We start from the raw sequence: 5018 nt of genomic DNA on the forward strand, positions 1-5018 counted from the left end.
AGCAATTGCAGATTTCATCGCCGAGTGGATTGAACAGCAACTTCCGACTCAAGTTCACTCGGAGCACTGGACCATGTTCTTCGATGGATCTAAGATGTTGAATGGTTCCGGTGCTGGGGTAGTTCTAGTCTCCCCCCAAGGAGATAAGCTCAGATATGTTCTCCAGATTCACTTTGATTCCTCCAACAATGAAGCAGAGTATGAAGCACTTTTGTATGGGTTGCGCATGGCTATTTCACTCGGCGCCCGTCGCCTCATGGTCTATGGCGACTCAGATTTGGTGGTTAATCAGGTGATGAGGGAGTGGGACGTCAGAAGTCCAGCTATGACTGGTTATTGCAATGCAATGAGAAAGCTAGAAAAGAAATTCGAGGGGTTAGAGCTTCATCACATCCCCCGACTGAAAAACCAAGCAGCTGATGATCTGGCAAAAATAAGCTCCAAGAGAGAAGCCATTCCCAGCAATGTGTTTCTGGAGCACATCCGCTCGCCGTCAGTCCAGGAGGATCCTTTCACAGAAGAAGCCCCACAACCGAAAAGTGCCACAGATCCGACTAAAGTCGAAGTTCCTGCTATGGTCGACCTAATCATGGAAGTCTTGGCAATCATTCCCGACTGGACGATACCGTACATCGCGTATATCCTAAGGAAAGAGCTCCCAGAAGACGAGGAAGTGGCTCGACAGATCGTCCGCCGATCCAAGGCCTTCACAGTCATAAAGGGGTAGTTGTATAGAGAAAGCCCGACTGGAATCGGTCAGAAGTGCATAACACCAGAAGAAGGTCGGATAATCCTTGATGATATCCACTCGGGGACCTGTGGCCACCATGCGTCCACTCGGACCATTGTGGCTAAAGCATACCGAGCGGGATTTTACTGGCCTAGAGCAAATGAGATGGCAAAAGAGATAGTCGACAAGTGTGGAGGCTGCCAGTTCTACTCCAACATGTCACACAAGCCTGCATCAGCCCTGAAGAGCATTCCACTCGTCTGGCCCTTTGCTGTCTGGGGACTGGACATGGTTGGTCCACTGAGAACAGGCAGGAGCGGATTCACGCATGTGCTTGTGGCAGTCGACAAGTTCACCAAATGGATTGAAGCCAAGCCTATCAAGAACCTCGATGCTGGCACTGCTATCAGTTTCTTCAGAGGACTAACATTCAGATATGGAGTCCCTCATAGCATCATCACTGACAATGGGTCAAACTTCGATTCGGACCAGTTCAGAGCTTTTTGCGCCTCTCAAGGCACACGAGTCGACTACGCGTCGGTCGCACATCCTCAGTCGAATGGACAAGCTGAAAGAGCAAATGGTTTGATTCTCAAAGGACTGAAGCCTCGGCTGATGCGTGATCTCAAGCACGCGGCAGGTGCTTGGGTCGACGAGCTTCCGTCAGTTCTGTGGGGATTGAGGACCACCCCTAACCGGTCGACTGGAAGAACTCCATTCTTTCTGGTCTATGGAGCCGAAGCGGTTCTGCCAAGTGATCTTCTTCACAACGCGCCCCGAGTCGAGCTTTACACCGAAGATGAAGCAGAACAGGCTCGGCAAGACGCAGTCGACCTCCTAGAAGAAGATAGGGAGATGGCCATGATTAGATCGACCATTTATCAGCAAGACTTGCGTCGATTCCACGCCCGGAATGTGAAGAGTCGAGCCTTCCAAGAAGGAGATTTGGTCCTCCGAGTGGATCAACAGAAACCACACAAGCTTGCTCCTAATTGGGAAGGCCCCTTCATCATCACTAGAGTCCTCCACAATGGAGTGTATCACCTCTACAATGTTGATCGCCAGGTCGACGAGCCTCGAGCTTGGAATGCGGAACTACTCCGCCCCTTTTACACTTGAGCTCTCCCTTGGACAAGATGTAATAAGAAAAATTCCTGCAGTTCATTTTTATCAAAGGCAAGAGTGTTCCATTAATTGTTGTCACTTTTGTTTACATACGGAATCCCCCAATGGGTGACTTAGCTGCGAATCCGTTTCGCCTAAGTTTGAAAAAATCCTACCGAGTGGAGAGCGATCCTCCCACTCGGGGGCTTAGCTGCAGTCCAGCACTCGCCTAAGTTCTCTCGCCTAGAGACTTAGCTGCAGTCCGGCACTCGCCTAAGTTTGAAAAAATCCTACCGAGTGGAGAGCAAACCTCCCACTGGGGGGCTTAGCTGCAGCCCAGTGCTCGCCTAAGTTTGAAAAAATCCTACCGAGTGGAGAGCCAACCTCCCACTCGGGGGCTTAGCTGCAGTCCAGCACTCGCCTAAGTTCTCTCGCCTAGAGACTTAGCTGCAGTCTGGCACTCGCCTAAGTTTGAAAAAATCCTACCGAGTGGAGAGCAAACCTCCCACTCGGGGGCTTAGCTGCAGCCCAGTGCTCGCCTAAGTGTTTAAAAATCCTACCGAGTGGAGAGCCAACCTCCCACTCGGGGGCTTAGCTGCAGCCCAGTGCTCGCCTAAGTACAAGACTTGACCCAATCCGCGAGCCGACCGCTACCTTCTCCCTCGGAGCTGCGTCGCAAATACAAGATTATTCCGAGTGAAGATAAAGTTCCACTCGACGAATCAAACCGTGAAGATATCCAACGAGAAATCAAGTTCAGAAAAAGCCCAGAAGGTCCCAGACCTCAAAGTACTCGAGCCCTCGGCTCAGCGGAGTTTAAACGGTTACAAATCCACTCGGCATCCCGAGGTAAATTCAAAGTTTTTCACTCCTCGGGAGGAGGACTGGAAGGGGCGACGAACTCATCCAAGTTGATCCCGTCGGCAATGTGGGTGGCAGCAGCGATGAAGGTCTCCGTGAAGTCTTGAAAGCTGTGCTTCCTGGTATTGGCAACTTGGATGGCCGCCAGCTTTTCTTCTCGCGCCTCCTTGCAATGGACGCGGACCAGAGACAGAGCGACATCAGCACCACATCTAGCAGAAGATTTCTTCCATTCCGCCACTCGACCTGGGACTTCGTTAAGTCGAGCCATCAGAGACTCGAGGTTGTTCTGAAGCGTCGTCCCAGGCCAGAGTGATGTGTCGATCCGCGACATTGCAACTTTCAGCTGAGCCAGATAATCAACAACAGTGGCAACACGAGACTCCAGTCGGAGCACGTTCATGGCAGCCTCGTCCTTCACAAGAGAGTTAACAGGGTCCAAGCTTGGCTCCACTCGACTGGTCTCCTCTTCAAAGTTCTGACAGAATTCTGCAAACATGATTCAAGAGTAAGACAGTGGCCCTACGCAGGCTTGGCAAACTGCAAGACAGTCGGGGCAGAGTAATTACCTTTGAGCATGACGAACAACTTCTTGGCAAGTCCACCGAGATAAGCCTCCAGATCTTTTACCTTCCCCACCAGCTCACCCGCCTTGTCGTGCAGAGCCATCTTCTCCTTCTTCAGTCGACTGGCATCTCGATTAGCTGTCTCGAGAGCGTTTTTCAGTCTGGAGTTCTCCTGTTCAAGAGCTCCGACCAAAGCCAATTTCTCCTCTGCAAGCTTCGTTTTGCTTGAGGCCTCCTTCTGTGCCTCTGCAAGGTCTTGGTCCTTATTCTCAAAGCTTCCTCCAGTTTATCTGTGGCGCGTTGAGTGGAACCAACATCAAGAATGGAGAAGAAAGAAAAGCCACCCGTTAAGAATAGAGAACCTCACCAGCCATACCTTTCGCTTCTTCTTGCACCTTCCTCAAATTCTCCTGAGCAAGCTTCAAGTTAAGGTTGAGCTGGATCTGCTGATTCTCCAACTCAGTATAGCGAGCTACAAGTTCGCAAGATTTCTGTAAAAAGGAAAATCAGTCGACAGACGTCCAAGATAAGTTGCTTCCGAGTAACTAAGAGACAATGATGATGTTTCTAAGACCACAGCTGAATCAAAAACATTCGACAGTAGTCTCAAGGACTACACCCAGTGGGTGCACTCAGCGTGCCCCCACTGGTTCGACCAAAAAATAAAGTCGACTGCCCCCAGTCGACCGGATACAATTCCACTCGACCTGGCCCGACCAAACCGAGTGAAGAAATACAACTACAGCAACACAATGTAAAGACTACAGTCGACTGCCAGCAGTCCACCGTAGTCTCGGGGACTACACCCAGTGGGTGCACTTAGCGTGCCCCCACTCGTCCAAAGGATTGGCACACACACCCAGTGGGTGTACAGATACAGATACAAAAGATCTTCGAAAAAGAGACTCTTCAAACAGCATATCATAACAGACCAAGTGTCGAGTCGACTGACCTGGACGTTGCTCTGAAGAGCCGAACTCGCGTCATAGGCTGCTTGGCTGGCCTGCCGAGCCATCTTCACTTGCTCCATCATGATCCCCGCCTGGCATATAGCCTCCTTTGCAGCAGCCGCTTGGTCCTCAGGGACGGGGTACGCAGCAAAAAGCGAAGGTGGATCCGCGGTCGACGCCGAGGGCCGCACACTCGCCAGAGGAACGGCGAAGGTCACAGAAGCCCGAGTGGTGTCACTACCATCCCGAGCCATGGCCTCGGACGCCGGAGCGGATTGGGGGGTCTTGTCAGCCGACGCCCTCTTGTGCCTCCTCACTCTCAACGGACCGTCGTCGTCGTCATCCGGGAGGTCGATAACATGAGGAGGAGCTACAAGGAAAACATTCAATCGACCAGAGTAGCAATAAAGGTTCAGTCGACTCAAAGGCAGGACGTCAGCAATCGTACCAGGGTTGGAGGTAACAGCATCCTCCATCTCTTGGTCGTCGTTCCTGGTGGAGACCTCAGAAGTAGCACCGCTGCAAATCTCGAAAGTCAATCAGTTGGTTCAGTGAATCGACCAAGGATCCGTCCACGGTCGACAAAGGAAAGCAAGTCTTATTATTACCCAGAAATGGTAGGAACAACTATCTTCATCTTGGGCAGAGCCTTGGGCGGCTTGGATGGCGTCGCTCGTGGATGCTTGGGAGCCTTCCCAGTCGGCGGAGGAGAAGAGGTCCGAGGGCGTTTCGACGACTGCCCAATAGGAGCAGCCGCCTTGCCACGTTCCCGCGCTGGATCGTGGGTGAGCTTGGATCGCCCCTCCG

The sequence above is a fragment of the Triticum dicoccoides genome, chromosome 3A, assembly GCF_002162155.2.
Source record: "Triticum dicoccoides isolate Atlit2015 ecotype Zavitan chromosome 3A, WEW_v2.0, whole genome shotgun sequence".
Taxonomy (NCBI): Eukaryota; Viridiplantae; Streptophyta; class Magnoliopsida; order Poales; family Poaceae; genus Triticum; species Triticum dicoccoides.